We start from the raw sequence: 21,319 nt of genomic DNA, 5'->3' as shown, positions 1-21,319 counted from the left end.
ATTATGCTCAGTTTCTAATTTTCTTCACACCCTTCCCCCTCTCGAGTCATCACCTTATCAGCTACACACTCGCCCAAACAGCTCTAGCCTCTCTACTGTCTAATTCTACCAAGCCTCCTCATACCCACAGAAATCTTAATTCTATTAATCTTCAACAATTTTCCACCTCTCTCCAACACCTTCTCTCCCCTATCTCTACATTCTCTTGAGAATGCAGTACCTCATTTTTACCAAACCTTAGCAACAGCCCTTGATCAAGTGGCTAGAGCGACATTACATACTACACGTGGACTTCGATGTCAGCCGTGGCACACTACAACAACGCAAAATCTTCAAAGACTTTCCAGTAAAGCAGAACGTCACTGGCGTAAATCACGCACCTCTAATGACTTCTTCACATATACTTCTATATACCGCTTCTATTAAAATGCTCTGGACACTGCAAAACAAACATACTTCCAATCTCTTATCTATGCTCAGGCTTCTAACCCCAAACGCCTTTTCAATACATTTAAATCTCTTCTCAATCCTCCCACCCCGAACCCTCCGTCTACTATCAGTGCCCAGGATCTTGCTTCCTACTTCAAGGACAAGATTGATAAGATCAGACTAGAAATGGTATCCTCTTCCTCGACAAGCAATCGGCTCAATTCCTTTCCACTACCCTCTGACACCCTCTCTTCATTTGACCTCACAAATTGTAGCAGTATGGTATTATTTTCCTTTAATTATAAAACAAGATGGAGTCTATCATTGATTTCTATGTGTCTCTTTATGAACAGATACTAAGTCTGTGTTGTTTTATCACATTATTTACTTGTCTTTTATGGCCATGTTTTCCCTAAACCTAGTATAGTGGACTATGTCCTTCAACTCAGCTCAGACAATGGTTATTTACAACTTAAGGTAATGTTAGTTTTACAACAGACAGAGAGTATTTGTGTATTCTTAAGTATTTGTTGTAATGTTTGTTGTTAAGCAATATATGGATATAATTGCTCAGTTTGCAAACTTAGCTGTTTTACTCAGAATGATACTGTCATCAACTGCCCATATTGCATCAGCATTCACTTTAGTGTAAGGAAACTGATTATATAAGATGACATAGTTCAGACCTTCTTGAGACCTCACTGGTGAGTCAGGAAGGCTGAGCCAGATCTCCTCCATCAAAGTATTCTAGGATGCATGATTCAACTTGCTTGTTGAATGCGGGGTCTCCATGCTGAAAATCCAGGGAATTACGTGTGTGTATAACAACCTATCGAAGCTAAGTATTTTAATTGTCATATTAATTATTAAATCTTTTTTCTTATACATAGTTTGTGAGTGTATCATTCTTTCTTTGTGCTAGTATTTCATGATTGTAATCTTGAGACCTGATATACAAATGAAGAGGAAATTTCTACGATCTTCTTATCTTCCTACTCTACCTTGTCCTCTTGATTCTATTCCCTCGCAAATTGGTAGATCCGTCTCCTGTGCTCATTTCACCTCTAACTAAAATCTGTAATCTCTCGCTCTCTACTGGCATCTTTCCATCACTATACACGCACGCAGTGGTTACTCCTGTTCTAAAAAAACAAGATTCCGACCCAAACTCTCTCTCAAATTACCGTCCCATCTCTCAACTCCAAGCTTCTAGAGAGACTTGCCTACACTCGCCTCATACGTTTCCTTTCCGCAAACAACCTGTTGGTTCCTCTTCAGTCTGGCTTACGTTCTCAACACTCAACAGAGACTGATTTGACTAAGGTTGTCAATGATCTGATCACTGCTAAAACAAAACGCCATTACTCTCTCCTAATTCTCCTGGATATCTTGGCTGCATTTGACAGCGTTGACAACTCTCTTCTCATACAAACGGTGCAATCCCTAGGTCTTCAAGTCACTGTTCTATCCTGGTTCTCATCCTATCTTTCTAATCGCTCTTTCACTGTTAATTTTTCTGGGGCCACCTCTGCTCCGCTTCCTTTATCAGTTGGAGTACCGCAAGGCTAAGTCCTAGGTCCTCTGCTGTTCTCTATCTATACCACTTCTCTTGGAAATCTAATAAGTTCCTTTGGATTTCAGTATCATCTCTATGCGGATGATACCCAAATCTATCTCTGTTGATAACATGACCATAAATTCCACCCCACAAGCTCGCTGCCTAGGTGCAATCCTTCACTCACACCTATCCTTTGTTCCCCACATTGTCTCTATATCTAAATAATGTTACATACATCCAAAAAACATTTCCAGAATTCGCACATATCTCACACAAGACACTGCAAAAACCTTAATTCATGCACTTAACATCTCCCGAATTGACTATTGCAATTCCCTTCTTACTGGTCTTCCCCAAAACAGACTCAAACCCCTACAATCTATTTTGCTCGCTGCGGCAAGACTGATTTTCCTTGCAAATCGTTATTCCTCTGCTGAATCACTCTGTATGTCTCTACACTGGTTGCCTGTTTTCTACCGAATCCAATATAAAATACTTTTACTAACCTACAAGGCCATCAAGAAAGCTGCACCAACATACATCTCCTCTCTTGTCTCAAAATATGTCCCAACTCGGCAACTCCGTTCTGCACAAGATCTGCGTCTCTCATCCACCCTCATTACATCCTCCCATTCCCAGTTACAGGACTTTTTTTCGGGCTGCACCCAATCTATGGAATTCTCTCCCTCGCATAATAAGACTCTCCTCTGGTCTAAAAGCTTTCAAGTGTTCTCTGAAGACCCACCTCTTCAGACAAGCTTATAATATTCCTCAACCACCCTCTTAACCTCACTACATTACCCTATTACCACCCGTTACACAATTTCACACAAGACAACTATCCCCTGACCAACATTGTTGTGTGACAAGATCATTTAGCTTATGAGTCACTTTTACCTTTGTAGTCAAGCTGGGCCGAAATGCAAAATGTAGACTTAACCTCATTTGTCAAACTCCCATTGTCCCATAGATTGTAAGCTTGCGAGCAGGACCTTCTTACCTCTTTGTCTATTTTACCCAGTTTGTTTATTAGTTTACTATGTTTGTCCCCAATTATAAAGAGATACGGAATGAGTTGGCTCTATATAAATAAATGATGATGATGAACTTTATTTAAGCCACGAAAATCTATGCAGGGTCGAAGAGTTCCGTCCTTTTTTTGATACAAAGAAAAATCCGGCTCCTACTGGGGACTTAGAGGGCCTAATGAAACCATTTTGGAGATTTTCCTTGATATATTCCTCCATGGCTTGAGTCTCTGGTACAGAGAGAGAGTATAGTCTTCCCTTGGGCAATTTGGAACCAGGAACTAAGTCAATTGCACAATCATAATTGCAATGAGGAGGTAACGTGTCAGCAGCCTTTTTAGAAAATACGTCTTGGAAGTCTTCATAAGACAGAGGTAGTTGATCCGAAGAAGGCTGAATCATACAGATCGGAAGGGACAAGCAAGAGGAATGGCAGGAGGAGCCCAAACAAACAATTTCACCCTTGTTCCAGTCAATTTCGGGATTATGGAGGTAAAGCCAGGGATGTCCCAGGATTACAGGAACAGAGGGACAGCTGATAAAATAAAAAGACAAAGTCTCCGAATGCAATGCCCCTACAGAGAGCTGTAAAAGGGGTGTCTAAGAGCATATCTTTCCACCAGATAAAGGACCACCATCCAAGCCACAGACTGATGGGTGATATGAGCAGGTATGATGGCAGGAATCCCCAAGGAATGGACAAAATCCAGATCCAGAAAATTTCCAGCAGCACCTCTGTCTAGGAAGGCAGAGACAGAGGTGGGTTGACCACCAAAGGAAATTTCCGCAGGAACCAAGAGTGCATTCTTGGAAAATATAATTTGCAGACCTAGACGAACCTCTTCCACGTTCTCTAGGCCAATACTTTTCCCGACATATCTGACTTGTTGGGACAGCTTCGGAGATGACCCCTGTTGCCACAATAAAGACAAAGGCCTAATGTACGTCTCCGGTTTTTCTCTTCCGAAGTGAGGCAATAAGCACCTAGCTGCATGGGCTCTGCAGCTTCAAAAGGTGCAGTAGGAGGGGTTTGAAATGAGCACAAGGAAAAGGTAGTATCCCTCTCAGCTTTCCTCTCTTTAAATCTACGGTCAGTTTTTATGTTCAATTGCATTAGACTCTCCAGTGTAGTTGGGATTGGGTATTTTATCTGTTCGGAGAGGCCCAAACGGAATTGGCTCCAGAGTGCCGGATCATTCCACTCACTGTCAGCGGACCAGCGCCTGAACTCCACACAATATTCCGTAGCAGAGCGACAACCCTGTTTCAGGAGCCTGAGATGTGATTCAGCCTGTTCGGATCGTCATAAAGCAGCCCTAGGGCATCAAAGAATGCATCAACAGATTGTAGAGGAGGACTCGTGGGAACAAGGCTGAATGCCCAGGATTGGGGATCACCCTGCAGAAGGGATATAATGATGCCAACCCTTTGAAGCTACGATCCAGATGAGCGAGGCCTAAGGCGGAAGTAAAGTTTACAACTTTCCTTTAAAGTTACAAAATAAGGTTCTATCTCCGGAGAACCGATCTGGCAGGTTCAGTTTGGGTTCCACCTTAGGGGCCAGGGGAGCTTGCTGGACTTATGAGACTCTAGCAGCTTCCTCTTGTGCAGACAACCACTGCGACAGGCTCTGAACCACCAGAGAGAGAGTTTGGATTTAGCCCGCTAACACTTGAGCTGGACAAAGGTTTGTCCCGCTTTTATCCATGGACACAGTTTACACTCTTCACTGGCCGGTTATAATGTTACGACTAACAGTACTATCATGAGCTTGTAGAACAATAGAAGAAGTCTTCACCTTTAGCAGCCGCCTTTCCTGTAGAGCTGATTATGCTCACAGGACGGATGCCCCCAGGACTTATGCTCAAAGTAGTACAAGCTTATAAATGTACTGAAGCCCGAGGTAGCGAGAGATGGTAAATCGGAGTAGGGGACCAGACAAGGTCTAGGGTCTGAAGCAGGATACGTAGTCAGGTGCAGGCAAATAGTCAGGGCTGGCAGCAAACAAGGAGGTCCGGGTCACAAAGCAGAGGTTGGGGCAATGAGCAAACAATCCAAGGTCCAGATTCCAAGCAGAGGTCAAACACAGAGATCAATCCAAGGTTCAGCAATAAACAGGAGCAGGTAAGCAGACAGGATTTGAACGCTATAAACGGCAGGGAGCCTAAGCCCTTTCTGCTGCGCTCACACCCGATTGTCTGACAGCTGGCGGCGGCAGCAGGGGAAAAGCATCCCAGTTGTTGCCCAGGCAACCGGGACACAGGAAACAGAAGTAAGGTTACGGTCGTCATAATGACGGCCGGGACATTGCTATGGAGGCAAAGAGTCACGGTGGCCAGGGAACCCGCCTGCAGCTCGTGACACCCGATTCTGATTTCCCCTTCACTACTTCCCTTCTCACTAGTCTGTGCAAATAAACCGTTATGTCAACTGCACCCACCACACTCACCATCCTATATAAACCTCACACCCGCTAATCCTCCCCACATGTCCTTTTTCTCATCCTGCTCCTTCTCATGGCTACGGGTGATATCTCACCTAACCCTGGGCCCCATACAATCCCCACTATCTGCTCACGCTACTCGCTCTGACCCAAATCTTTATATCCACTCCGTACTTGCAATGTAGCCAACCTTATCCAGATATCTGCACTACCCTCTCTTCCCTTCTCCTGTGCACTTTGGAATATCAGATCTGTTTGTAACAAACTTACATCCATCCATGATCTATTCATTTCTAAATCCATCAACCTCCTTGCCATTACAGAAACTTGGCTCACCTACTCTGACACTGCATCCCCTGCAACTCTCTCCTGTGGGGGAATCTCCCTCAGCCACAATCCCAGACCCAAAACATACAAGCTGCACCTTCCAAGTCATACCCACTGAACCCTCCCTCTTATTCTCTTATTTTGAAGTCCACACTATCCTTCAATTTTATCCTCTCCACCTTTGTGTTGTGGTCATTTATCATCCCCCAGCCTAGCTCACTTATTTCCTATAATTTTACCTGCCTACTCTTATACTACACTCTCATTGATAATCCCACTGTCTCTTCTGCCATTTCACTTGCTTCCTCCTTTGGTCTCTCCCAATGGATCCCACCTTCCATGTGATGGACACTCCCTTGACCTTGTCTTTTTCCGCTCTGCTCCATCTATAGTTTCTCCAACGTAGCCTTCCCACTTTACGACCACAACCTCCTTTCCTTCAGCCTCACCTTACCTCATGCCCTCCCACCTGCACCCACATCCACACGTACACAATGACACCTAAGTACTCTTAATGCAATCCAATTTTACTTTCACTAAAACAACTATTTTTTCCAATGACTGCATTTTCCTGTCCTAATTAGGCTGCCTCTTTCTACAACAAAACTTCAGTCCTAGACAATGCAGCTCCAGCTACCACATACAGTCTCGGCTGATCCAAACCCCAACCATGGCACAACAAACAGACCAGCTATCTGCAAAGTGCTCCTGCACTGCTCAGCGCCACTGGAAGAAATCTCGTTCCAATGCGGATTTTCTCCACTATAACTTCATCTTTTCATCTTACAGCAGTGTCCTTTCAATTGCCAAACAAACATTCTTCAAATCTTCAATATCCTCCCAGTCTTATAACCCACGTCACCTATTTTCCACCTTCAACTAAACTTCTCTGCTCACCTGCACCTCCTCCTCCTTCCTCCTTCACAGCCCATGATTTTTCTACATATTTCAAAAACAAAATCGACACCATTTGACAAGATATTTTCTCATGTCAAATTCCACCCACTCTACCCACCTTTACCTACACACCACAATCTACCCTTAATTCATTCTCTCCAGTAACTGAAGAAGTCTCTGCATTCATCTCATCATCTCACCCTACAACCTGTCCCTTCGACCCTATTCCCTTGCAACTTCTCCGCTCTCTCTCCTCCACTGCATGCCCACTTCTATCTCACCTCTTTAATCTGTATTTCTCCACTGGCACACTTCCATCCTCCTACGCTCATCTCACCAATTCTAAAGAAACTCTCTCTTGATTCAGCCTTTTTCTCCAACTATCGTCCTATTTCTCTCTTCCCCTTTGCCTCCAAACTACTTGAGTGATTAGTGTATAAATGCCGGTCTCACTTTCTCTCCTCTCATTTCATTCTGGACTCTCTGCAATCAGGCTGCCGCCCCCAACATTCCACTGAAACTGCTTCAAAAAAGTGATCAATGACCTACTTATTGTAAAGTCTAAGGGCTAGATTTGCTAAGCCGCGGGTTTGAAAAAGTGGGGATGTTGCCTATAGCAACCAATCAGATTCTAGCTGTCATTTCGTAGAAAGTACTAAATAAATGAAAGCTAGAATCTGATTGGTTGCTATAGGCAATATCCCCACTTTTTCAAACCCGCAGCTTAGTAAATCTAGCCCTAAGGGTCATTTTGCCTTCCTCATTCTCTTAAACCTCTTGCTGCTTTTGACACTGTTTTTCATCTTCTTCTCCTACACACCCTTCACTCCATTGGCCTTCGTGACACAGTTCTTTCCTGGTTCACTTCCTACCTATCGAACCACTCCTAGTGTTTCTACTTCTGGCACATCCTCCCCTCCACCCCCACTATCTTGTGGGTTCTCACAAGGCTTTTTTCTTGGACCTTTACTTTTTCATTTTACTCCTTTTCTCTTAGGGCACTAAATCACTGATTAGGTTTTCAATCCGAGCTCTAAACTAATGACACCCAAATATATATCTCTTCCCTGACCTCTCTCCTACTGTACTATCTCGTGTAACCAACTGTCTTTATGCTATCTCCACATGGATGTCCCAATGCTACCTAAAGCTCAACATGTCCAAAACAGAGCTTATTATCTGCCCTCCTTCCAGAGTCACCACCTGCCCTCAAATCTTCCTCACTGTCAATAACACCACAATTTCCTCAGTCTCCCAAGCCCGCTGCCTTGGTGTCACACTTGACTCCGCCCTCTGCTTTATTCATCACATCCAGACTCTCTCCCAGTCCTATCAACGCCATCTTAAAAACATTGCCAGAATACGCGCTTTTCTTACTCAACATGCTACCAAAACTCATCCATTCTCTCATCATCTCACGTCTTGACTATTGCAACCTCCTGCTATCTGGTATTCCTGACAACCATATATTCACACTTCAATCCATCCTAAATGCTGCTGCAAGACTGATCTTCCTCTCTCACATCTGCTGCACCAATTTGCAAATCTTTACATTGGCTCTGTGTCCTCCAGAATCAAATTCAAATCACTCACTCTTACCTACAAAGAATAACAGCACTACCCCTGCATACATCTCAAATCTCATATCAAAATACTCCCCATCCCGCCCACTTAGATCTATATCTGACCTTCGCCTTGTCTCGTCTCTGGTAACCACCTCTCACTCCCGACTACAAGACTTCTCCCATGCTGCTCCCCACTCATGGAATTCCCTACCTCGCTCAATCAGACTTTCCCACAGCCTTCAAATCTTCAGATGCTCTTTGAAAACCCATCTCGTTTTTAGAGGTGACCTTATCCTCGATAACACTATTCACATTAATGCACCCTCACAACTGTCCCAATCTCCACTCTGAGCCACATTTGCTCCTCTTGATTTAGCTGTGCCCTCTTCCATTTAGAATGTAAGCTCTCTGATGAGCAGGGTCCTTCATACTCTTTATTTTCATGATTGTATTTTTTTTTGTCTACCTTGTATGTCCCTGTTTTATGTATGTACTGTTATCCCTACTGTACGGCGCTGTGGAGCACTTTGACACCGCAAAATCTACCATAATAATAATAATAATAATAATGGTACACCCACTTTATGGAATTCACTCCCTCGCACAACAAGACTTTCCTCTAGTCTTCAAACCTTCAAGTGTTCTCTGAAACCCACCTCTTCAGACAAGCTTATAATATTCCTCTACCACCCTCTTAATCTCCCTAGTTTACCCTATTACCACCCTCTACACAGATAACACAAGACAACAACCCTCTGACCAACTGTCGAAATAATAATTAACAAAAACCCTATATTACCTATATTACCAATTAGTTCAATAGAATTAACTAATGAACTTGAATTTTATGTGTCTGTGCTTTTAAGAGAACATACAAACACGTATTGCACAATACAGAGAACAACTTATATCAGGGTCACATGTTGTTCATTTCACAAAAGCAGGCCAAGGTCATAAAGACCCTTCCAAAAGATCTTCCCAAGAACATGTCACTTTAATGAAGATTAATGATACAGACTTAGTGTCAGCAATGACGTAAGTTGTAAAGGTGTGGGTTTGGCAATGATGAGTAACATTTTCTATAAAAGAATGACTTAATCAAATATAGATTTTCAATTGGCATTTGAGACCCTGGGCGTATGTCTGCTTCGTCCAGTAATGGCTGTATCTATGCATAATATCTTTTAATAAAGAATAGAAATATTATATTTTGAAAACCTGCTCATCTCAATTATTATTTAAAGAGAATATTAGAAAACTCTTATACAAGCTGGGGGCTCGTGTCCAACTTTCACCCATCACAGTTTGCTCTGTTCATCACCGCCTCGTCAGGGGGGAGAAGCTGGAGACGCTGACCAGAACACTTGATGGGTATCAGATGTGTTTCATATCTGCATTTGAAGTGGTGAGTGAACAAAGGGAAGAGTGTGTGGTTGCTGAAAGGTAAAAGAACCTAGGACCTAATTCCTAAATGTGTTGTTGTTAATGTTAATGTGTGTGTTTCTGCAGAAACTTAGAAACTATTGTTAGTTTTAAATGTTGCTATAATGTGCTTTTCTTCAGTATGCACCGGCCACCCATAACTGGCCAAAGACATTTTAGTGTTTTAACACGGTGCATACTTGTTTGCAAAGTTAAGAGATGTGACTTGCAAAGTTAATGTGTTAAATGCTTCCGCAGAATAGACTGATCACCTATATCTGGCAGAAGGTATTATGGTGTTTTGTGAACAACTCTGTGGACTTATTTGGAAAGTTAATAAGTTAATATGTGAGTAGAAATGCCTGTTTCTCGCTATAGACGTGTTTCTTAGACAAATAAAGACCCCAAATTAGGATAGGGTCTGTTATTGCTAGGAAGAGGAAAGGTAGCACCCGGGCAAAAGTGTGCCTATAGTCTCAATCCTGATTAAATGAGATTCTGTGAAAAGTGGTGCTGGAGAAAATGACAAAGAAGGTATACGAAGACACCTGCAAACCGCTTATTTGTACCAGACCATCTCTGGAAGGCCCATGACCACAAAACCGCCAGACATCCCGGTATCAGTAAAACCACAGAAAATCTCTAACGCTCCGTTTGGTATCCCACCATGTCTTCGGATGTTCGAGATTTTGTTTTGTCATGTGAAATCTGTGCTAAAAACAAGACCCCTAGGAACCGTCCTGCTGGCCAGCTTACGCCTTTGTCGGTCCCTACTAGACCGTGGACTCATTTGTCGATGGATTTTATTCCTTCCTCATTTCATACCTCTAACCAGACTCCCTAGCGCACAGACCTTGGCCTCACTTTTTGTCCAGCACATCTTTCGGCTCCATGGTTTACCATTGGACATTGTTTCTGATTGCAGTTCCCAGTTCATTGCTCAGTTCTGGAAGTTCTTTTGTAGTCTCCTTGGAACAAACATCAATCTCAGCATATCATCCACAATTCAATGGACAAACTGAGATGGTCAATCAGTCTTTAGAACAATTTTTACGGTTATACACCACTGAGTTCCACAACAACTGGTCAACTCTGTTACCCTGGGCGGAGATCGCCTACAACAATTCCTGTCACTCCTCCACTTGTACCTCTCTGTTCTACTGCAATCTTGGGTTTCATCCGAGATCTAACTCCTTGGCTGTGCTTGACTCTTTTGGGCTCCCTGGCATTCGGGCTGCGATTCTGAAGAACATCTGGAAAAAAGTTCACACTGCCTTAAAGCAAGCCTCATTTTACTCAAAATGTTTTTCGAATCAACACCGTAGGAGCTGCTCTTTTAAAGTGTGTCAGAAGGCTTGGCTTTCTACCTGTAATATTAGGCTCAGACAACCTTGTAAAAAGCTTGGTCCCAGATTCATTGGTCCCGTTTCCATTATCAAGCAAGTAAATCCGGTGGCCTTTAAATTGAAACTCCCACGCTTCTTGAAGATTCCAAATACGTTCCATTGCTCCTTACTCAAACCTGTAATTTTCTCTGGTAAATTCAGACGTGTTCACCCTCGGAGGCCTCATACGGTTAATGTGGAAGAACACCAAGAATTTGTGATACAGAAAATACTGGATTCCAAGAAAGTCCAGAGGCAAATTCACTTTCTAATTCAATGGAAGGGCCGTGACTTGGAGAAACGCTCTTGGGTGCCGCGGAGATGTCTACATGCAGATGCAGATAGACTGAATAAGGAATTCTTCAAAAAATTCCCTAGAAAATCAGGGTGTAGGGGTTCCTTAACCCCTCCTCAAAGGGGGATAACTTCTGGTTTTGCGGCCCCGACCGTTGCCAGAGTCTGCTAATCAGCATGCCCCGGCATTACAGAGCAGCCGGGCACATGCGCTGCAACGAGTACAGCCTGTGGGCTCTTTTACTAAATTACTAAGTGCCCATTAACTCCTCCTGTGATCTGTTACAGGGCAAAGCCTTGATTAGTCAATTTTACTATTTAAGGCAGGGAGGGCTTAGCCTCCCTACCGGTTATAGTGTTCCAGTTCTGTACTGTGCTGACCTGCTTTAGACCCTTGGATTGCTGTTTAATTGTTGTAACCCTATGTCTGCTTATTGTACCGTGCCTGCTTGCTAGTGACCTGACCCTTTGGCCTGTACATCAGATTTTGCTGATCTGCCTGTGACCTTGACCTTTGGTGTTTTTCCTGACTACTCTTCTTGCTAGTGACCCCTGACCTTGGCTTTGGTCTGACCATCCATTACCATCTCTACTGCCTCCTGATCTACAGCTGCGGTTTAGTATAACGTCCTGGGGGCATCCGAGTACCTGTCAGCGCATCTAGGTGAAGACCTCTGCCAGTCTGTTCTGCAGGTTCGTTATCTGATCACCAGCAGCCTAACACTTTTAATGGTAAACACTAGACGTAATGAGGAATAAAATTCTCCTAGAACAGTAAAGTGAAAAATAAGACAGTTAAAATGTTATTGTTAGTTGTTAATAAGTGATATGAGCATTCAAAATTGTATAAAATTCAGAAAAGCAGAGAAAGCAAAAATCATACAGCCATCATGCAGCGTATATATACAGCCCTTGCATTCTCATGTTTCAGCTCTCCCTAAATCTCTAAATGTTGTTTTTTTATATCCTGATATGGTTCATGGGTTCACTATATGTGTCTATCGTGAAAATAATGTTGGTTGCATGTAGAATGTTACCCCGTGTGTGTTCACTGCATGCGTGTTGTCTGTTGTAACTTGAGAATATTGTGAGTATTTCATATAAACAGATGCATACCATAACTATAAGGGTCGAGGGTCGGCAGCAGGCAACGAATCCAAAGAACAAGCCGAGGTCAGAGGTCACAGGCAATACAACAGGGTCCAGAAACAAGCCAGGGGTCATTCACGGGAGATCAGGTCTAGCAAAAACAGTCAAGGAGCAGGAACAGGGAGCCTAGCTACACTGGGAGCTATAACTGACAGTGAGGCTCTGTCCTCACTGCCTTAAATAGCGAGAGGAACCAATAGCAGCTGTGAGCAGCGAGACTCCTCCCAAAACATAATCACAGTGTGCAATGTCAAGACCAACAATTCCATGCCCAGAATACACAGCCAATGCCAGTGTATAAAGGCTGCGCCACAAGAGAGACCCTCATGAGGTCATGAAAAGAATAATCTTAGTAACAATTATTTTCTTCTGCGCGCATGCGCCCGGCTGTAGAAAAGCTGGCCGGGCGCTGCGGCAGGCGAGGCAGAGCGTCCCGGTTGTTGCCCAGGCAACCGGGATGTGGCGAGTCATCATGGAGACGGCCGGGACATCTGAGGACACTGGAAGTGAGTCGCGGCGACCCGATGGGGAGCCGCGGCTCATAACAAAGAGTTGGAATTTCATCAAGTTACATTTCCAGGACGGGTCTGGTAAGAAAGCTACTTAAAAATTAATAACTGTTCTGCTGACTTTGTGTAATATGCTTCATCTGTTCTTAGAATGACAAACCTCATATCACGCATCTCACCAGTTAATCTCTGTGCTGTTCATTGTGTACATTGGTTTCCTTTGGTTACCGCTATCTGCTGTTCAGCCTGGCATTCCTCTATCATCAGACGCCATCTTGCCAATTGGTCTGCGCATGCGCTATTCCGGTAACCTTTAAAACCTCTGCTCTGCAGTGATTGGATCATCTGCAGCCAGTTCCCTTTATAAGGTCCCTCCTCTGTTTTATGGGTGTCAGATCATCAAGTCTCTCTACCTGATAGGAAGCATCTTCTCTGACTCCTCTGTTCATATACTTCCGTTGTTCTTGACATCGGGGATTGTGTAGCTCGCCGCTTCTCAGCATTACCTGTTCAGCTAATGTCACAGTTAAGTCGTGTGGCTTCACAGCAGACCTTCGCTCATCATCGGTCCTGTTTTAGAGTTATAACACCTGTGTGAATCTCAGTGCTCCTTTTCTCTGCGGGTTCAGTGCTACACCCATTCTGCCTCACAGCTATTTGGTGGTTCTGAGCATTATCTGCTCTGTGACCCCTAGATGTCTTTGACCTGCGGCTGAGAGCAGCTAAGACCATATTCCCTTTCGGGAATCCCTGGTGAATACCGCTCCTCCGTTAGACTCCGCACCTCTCTGGGGGTAAGCTGTCACTCGAGCAGAGATCAAGACCATTCCCATTATCTGGCTTTCGTGACACCTCAATTCAACTGAAAGACATTTGTCAGCGCCCATCCCCCAAACTGCATATCTGTGTGTCCAGCAAAATGAAAACATGAGGCATTAGTTCATATTTTGATCAAAAAGCATTTAAGCCTGCATCCAAACATCAAGGGCACCTCATTATATGCAGGTCCTACACTGACCTATATGCTTTAAACACCATTAAAATCAGATGCACTCACCTCCCAGGTATAGTGGTTTACATCAAGCAAGGGCTGGCTTGTGAGCCACACCCAAGTGTGGCTTAAATAGGCTTAATGGACAGCTGCTATTCAATTCAACTGTGCTAATATTGGTCAGTGAATTGTTGTTCCATATATGATACAATGACATGGTATATCTGACTCGTACTTCTGTCATTCTAGAGTTGTGCTATCTATACTGATAACCAGCTCTATTGCAATAAATGCTGGACATTTAATTTCTTTATTACCTTGGAGACAGACCGAGGTGCAAACATGTATATATGTGAAAATAAGTCTATTTGTGAAGACTAATAAAGACGGTCTGAATTTCTGTAGTTCCTGTTAAGACTGGTGCAATAATCAAATGTGGTTTTAAAGTCTTTACAGGTAAATGTCCTGTTGCAAGCTAAGTGTTACATTTCTCAGCAGCAGAGTTACGCTTCTGATTTTTAAGTTAATCTTGTGAACGCGCATTTCAGAGATTTTTTTTCCCTTGTGTGATTTGAGTGAAACAGCTGGTTTAATAATGTAGCCAAATTTTAAAAGTATTCAGATTCAGTAGAAATCTCGTGATTGGGTGATCTCAGTTGTATTTGTGTCAAACAGTTGTTGAATACCAGAAAAGGTTGCTAGAAAATATGCTGGTTTTACAAATCTTGGAAGATCTTCACATTAAATTTATGATTAAAGAACTTTTATGGATGCATTAAGTGAACAAATAGTATTTGTCCGTGTTAGAGCGGTATAGAGGCCAAATGTGTTTTGCGATACTGTGAGGAAAAAGATACACTAAATGAAATGAAATTAGTACATGGAACATGAAACAATGTCATGAAACAGAGGATGACATTTGGGTAGATATAGAAAATAAATCAGTAACTTTAAAAATGTTGTTACCAGCTCTTGCAGAAAGTGCTCATGGGTTAGTGTACATGGGAGCAGATAACAGGATTAGGATTGTAATATCTTGTTGGTATGCCAAGAAATTACTACAGCTGCTAAATTTAATTGTGAATTATGTATAATTTGTCTTAAGAACAATGAAGGAAAGACAGTACCTACTAAGGTCAGGTATTTAATTAATATAATCTCTTCAGTGATTACAAATTAGTTCATTGATTTTATTCAGTTAAGAGGAAAAAAAAAGATAAGATATTACAGTATGTGTTAGTTTGTATTGGTATATTGATGGGCTGAGACCTAGTTAATTGCCTCAGACATAGTGCAATTTACTGCTAAGAAGATTTTGTCAGAATTTCTATGTAAATATGGTTTACCCAGAGTCATAGAGATTGAAAGGGGAACTCATTTCAGAGAAAAAGTGTTTCAAAGAATGTGTAATATGATGGGATTAGATTCAAAACTTTATACCTTATATCCTAGGTTCCCAAACTGTGCGCCGCGGCTCCCAGGGGTGCCGCGGCGCTGTCACAGGGGTGCCGTGGACAGGAAGAAGAGGAAGGAAAAAGAAAAACAACTACTTACCAATCCGGCGGCGCCCGGGACCCAGCATCCTCCTCCTTCCTCGTTTCTCACTGAATGCTGGGCGTGACGTCACGCCCGGCATTCAGTGAGAAACGAGGAAGGAGGAGGATGCTGGGTCCCGGGCGCCGTCGAATTGGTAAGTAGTTGTTTTTTTCTTCCTGTCCACGGCGGGGGCACAGCAAGGGGCAGATGTTGTGGGGCAGAGCAGGCAGAGGCTGAGGGGACAGAGCGGGCAGAGGCTGAGGGTACAGCGAGGGGCAGAGGCTGAGGGCACAGCGAGGGGCAGAGGCAGAGGGGACAGAGCAGGCAGAGGCTGAGGGCACAGCGAGGGGCGGAGGCTGAGGGGACAGAGCGGGCAGAGGCTGAGGGGACAGAGCGGGCAGATGCTGAGAGAACAGAGCGGGCAGAGGCTGAGGGAACAGAGTGGGCAGAGGCTGAGGGCACAGCGAGGGGCAGAGGCTGGGGTGACAGAGCGGGCAGATGCTGAGGGGACAGAGCGGGCAGATGCTGAGGGGACAGAGCGGGCAGAGGCTGAGGGGGCAGAGGCTGAGGGGACAGAGGCTGAGGAGACAGAGCGGGCAGAGGCTTAGGGGGCAGAGCATGGGGGCACAGTGTGTGTGTGGATGTAGGGGGCACTGAGTGTGTGGATGAGTGTGTGGATGCAGGGGACACTAAGTGTGTGGATGCAGGGGGCACTGTGTGTGTTGATGCAGGGGGCACGGTGTGTGTGGATGCAGAGGGCACGGTGTGTGTGGATGCAGGGGGCACTGAGTGTGTGGATGCAGGGTGCACGGTGTGTGGATGAAGGGGGGCACGGTGTGTGTGGATGCAGGGGGCACTGAGTGTGTGGATGCAAGGGGCACTGAGTGTGTGGATGCAGGGGGCATGGTGTGTGTGGATGCAGGGGGCACGGTGTGTGTGGATGCAGGGGGCACGGTGTGTGTGGATGCAGGGGGGCACGGTGTGTGTGGATGCAGGGGGCACTGTGTGTGTGGATGCAGGGGGCACTGTGTGTGTGGATGCAGGGGGCACGGTGTGTGTGGATGCAGGGGGCCACGGTGTGTGTGGATGCAGGGGGCACTGTGTATGTGGATGCAGGGGGCACTGTGTATGTGGATGCAGGGGGCACGGTGTGTGTGGATGCAGGGGGCACAGAGTGTGTTAGCTGTAAATTATTCCTTGACAGAAATATAATTGAAAAAAATATACATAAATAAATTATTTTCCCTTGGATTTATGTGTATTATTTTTGTATACAACTAAATAAGTATTTTTGTTCTGACCTAAATATTTATCACGTCTTTTTGACTACTTATAAAACGGGACTGCTCGGCAATTATTTTGGAGGGGTGCCTTGAAAGATTTTTGGAGACTCTTAGGGTGCCGCGAACTGCAAAAGTTTGGGAACCACTGGCTTATATCATTCTCAAGCTTCAGAGAAAGTTGAAATAATAAATGGAGTAATTAAAGAATAACTAAGCTTACAAAAGAAACTGGAATGGCACTTCCCTTAGTGCATCATAATATTAGAATCATATCTAAACCTCTTCTCGATCTCTCTCCATATGAACTGTTATTTGGACTTCAGCCAAGATACGTTATTTATCCACAGACTCATTGGAAACTGCATCATGATCTAACTGTTCAATATGTCATACAGTTGTCTAAACAGTTGCAGAAGCTTCAGAAAGCCCAGAAGAACACTTCAAGAAGGACATTGAACCAGATGCAGCTCTTGGGCCTGCACACAAGATACAACCTAGAGACTATGTTATGGTAAGAAATATCTTACGCTCTGGTTCCCTCGATAGGATGGTCCTACTACATGCAAGTTCTATTAACGACTGATACTGCTGTAAAGGTTGCAGAGAAATACACTTGGATCCACAGTTCCCATTACAAACAGGTCGAAGATCCAAGCCTAAAGGAACTAAAGGACTCAGCTGTACACCGATAAAGAGACTGAGTTACATTTAATAGAACTCTTTACTCAAGATGGAAGTGATGATGTATAATCAGCTACATGGTTATCGACTTATGACGCAAAGAACCTTCAACCTTGTTTTCTGTTTTATAGGAACAATGATTTTTGTAGCCTTAACAGGTTATTTACATATTTTGGAGAGGAATTGAGAGAAGGTGGGAAAGTGAAAGCCCGTCTGATATGTTAGATGTGGATGATTTTAATAAGACTATTTCTGCTTCTTTTCTAAACTGGAAAACAAGGAAATTCAGAGATTGTAAAGGATTATCACCAATGCCAAAATGAATTTGTGAGTATTGTGGTACTCCACCAAAAGAAAGGTGTATATATAATATGCTGGTCTGACAATAATGAATATTGCTAGAGAGAATATCCAGTTGACCAATTACATGTTATGCTAAGTGAAATGTTGGGAGTTACAAATGTTGTGCACTAAACCTCCTTTATTGAGTAAAAATATGCCAATGTTACAAGTTCTGGTATCTTATGAAGAATAGACTCAAATTAGTCCTGATATAAAATGTCAAGAACAAAATTGCGATCTTAGTGATTATGGTCGAATTGTTGAAAGTAAATATAAATCACTGAACAAATTCCTTTTTGTTTTAATAAAACAATAGATGAGGTTAAAATTATAAAACCTCAAGGTATATACACTGCTGCCTTGGGACAACAAGTACTTCAAGTTGGAAAAGTTAGCTTGAGTAAGTGTAATACAGTAGTCACAATTCCAAAACATATGTAAAGAACCTTGTATTTTTGATGTAGACAGAGATTTAGAAATTACATTAAATGAGAAAGCTAAGCTAAAGATAGAGCTTGAAACAGATGCAACCAAGTGTGAAATATATGCCAGCAAATCTCTTAAGAGTAAAATACGTACACAATGCACTATGTATTATAATTAACTTTTTAGTTATGCTCTACCACTCACTCTATGCTCTACCTCTCACGCCGCTCCTCCTCTGCCTCCCCTTCCCCTACAGAATTCTTTTCAAACTCTTCACCACCACTTACAAGGCTCTCTCCAACTCTACTGTCCCTTATATCTCTAACCTCCTCTCCATTCACACTCCCACCCGCTCCCTGCGCTCGGCCAATGACTGCCGCCTTTCCTCCGCTCTGATCACCTCTTCCCATTCCAGAATCCAGGACTTTTCCCGTGCAGCCCCCCTTCTCTGGAACGACCTCCCTCGCTCCATCCGCCTCTCTCCTACTCTGTGCTCCTTCAAACGTGCACTCAAAACTCACCTCTTTCTCAAAGCCTACCAACCATCCACTTAACCCCCATCTCCTCCACTCATTCTCCCGTCTCTCCCATTCCCTCAACTGGCTCCTCTTGTGCCTGGTCTGTTTAACCCTCCCTTAGGATGTAAGCTCGCTTGAGCAGGGCCCTCTTCCCTCCTGTCTCCTTACCCGTTCTTTTGCTCTGTGTCTATTGCATCTGCCTGCCTAGAGTTTCTGAAGTATTGGTACTTTTTGTTTATTGTTCTGTACTGTTATACCCAGTATAGTCTACTGTTTGTACTATGTGCGGCGCTGCGGAAACCTTGTGGCGCCTAACAAATAAATAATAATAATAATAATAATAATACCACTACCATACATACTCAGACGAAGGAGATGATATATGAGATACAAGATGTCATTTGTGTATGCTAATCTCAACCTTGGTGTCAAAATAGTGTTCCATTTCTTTTATCAAGAGAAATGTATTATATATATGGAAAATATGCATATAAATAGTTACTAATTAATTCCGACGAATTATACAATTTAGGAAGAGTGGTTACTCAGTTTTATACAATGTTGCATGATGAGTTGAAAAAAATAAATAATTGTTAATAAAAATATGTTCCACTCATTAGCAAGTCAGTAAGACTTATAAAGTTGGTCTAAGTATTGGTAATATGTTTACTTATGGAAATTTTGGATTTATGAATAATCAATATGAAATTTAATGTTTAGTTTGATTTATTGCTAATGTGACTGGAGTGTTTGATGAATTTTTTTGTTATGTAGGACATGAATTACAGGTATTAACAATTAACCATCAAAATATTACAATGGTTCCTCAAGTCACCAAAAAACTGTGGATAATTGAATAAACATTTATTAAAACCAATATATACTTATTAAAAAATATAATATCGCTGCTAGATATGCAATGAATACACAATACAGATAATAAAAACGTCTAAATATAGAGAAACCACAAATTTGTATATTTAGGTGCACCTATTTAGATTGTACGCTCCTTTGAGCAGGGTCTTCTCTCCTCCTGTCTTCACCACTTTTAACTCTGCTCTCCAGCTACCTCGCCCTCCTCCTCGAGGACCCTCTTCCCCTTGTCCCCTCTCGCTCCCTCCTCCCCCCTCTGGGGGTCTCGCTGTCACCCGTGCCCTCCCTCTTGGACTCTGTCTTAGGAGGACCTTCCCCTCTCCCCTAGCTGTGCTTTGAGCTCACTGAGTTACTGTGCTTATTGTTTACTGTACTGTGCTGTCTCACCTGGTATTGTAATTTCGTTTGTCCCTGTACGGCGCTACGGACACCTAGTGGCGCCCTATAAATAAAAATTAATAATAATAATAATAACCTATGTTTCAATAGTATATGAAGGGATACAGTTTCTCCCAAAAATCCTGCAATTTGTCAAAGTGTCTTGTGTAAACAGTTTAAGCAAAAATGGTCTCAATCAATAAGCGTGAAGTATTGCAATAAAGATCCTGAACTATCCGGACTGTGGTCTGTTGGAGCAAACAATAGTCAATCACTGAGGGATAGCAATCCACAAAGTATAACACTAGAAGAACTCGCCTACCAGATTCCTGGAATAAACAATAGCTCATCCAATCTGTGCCTCCTCATTAAAAATTAACCATTGCGAATTTGATTAGTTTTGGACTATTAAACGGCTCAAACAGGAGGATATTGTTTAATCCTTGAGACTGAACTTGGAGTCCATTGTTTATTACCTGATCAACACTTCTGAACCAGAAACTGTAATTACAAGTTATATAAACAACGCTCACAATACAAAAGAAGGATTTCGATGACAAAATCATGAAAAAGACTTTGAAAATGATTCATCACGGTCATGGTTAAATCCAAGCACATGGTTCTCTGGACTTGGAAAATGGTTATCTAACCGAACGTATATTTACATGAAATTTATTGTGGTAATAAGTGTGGCAATATTGTTTCTTTATGCTTGTTTCAAGTATGGTTTATGTTGTATACAAAATGTTGCAAGAGCCAAACCTAAACCCGAGAACATCAATCCTGACAGAAAAATATACTCCCTATTAATTATACTCACATGAAAAAGTACCTTTTTAAATGTATATAAAAGGCTGGAATTGTTGAAGAAATAATTAACGAAAACCCTATATTAGAAATTAGTTCAATAGAACGAACTAATGAACTTGAATTTTATGTGTCTGTGCTTTTAAGAGAACAGACAAACACGTATTGCACAATACAGAAAACAACAAGTTATAGGAGGGTCACATGTTCTTCATTTCACAAAAGCAGATCAAAGACATATTTGCCCAAAATAAGGTCATAAAGACCCTTCCAAAAGACCCCTCCAAGAACGTGTCACTTTAATGAAGATTAATGATAGAGACTTAAGTGTCAGCAGTGACGTAAGCTGTGAAGGTTTGGTTTTGCCAAAGATAAGTAATGTTTTTGGCAATGATGAGTAACATTTTGTATAAAAGAATGACTTAATCAAATATAGATTGTCAATTGGCATTTGAGACCCTGGGCGTATGTCTGCCTT

General features: G+C 42.8%; 1 protein-coding gene across 1 annotated transcript in view; it reads right to left on the bottom strand.

Annotated features, from left to right (window-relative positions):
• Positions 1-21,319, bottom strand: part of LOC142151019 (uncharacterized) — a 570,528-nt gene that overhangs the window by 464,725 nt on the left and 84,484 nt on the right. The gene's annotated exons all lie outside the window — the stretch shown is intronic.

Source organism: Mixophyes fleayi, chromosome 4 (assembly GCF_038048845.1).
Source record: "Mixophyes fleayi isolate aMixFle1 chromosome 4, aMixFle1.hap1, whole genome shotgun sequence".
Lineage (NCBI taxonomy): Eukaryota > Metazoa > Chordata > Amphibia > Anura > Limnodynastidae > Mixophyes > Mixophyes fleayi.
This window is presented reverse-complemented; position numbering and strand designations above follow the sequence as displayed.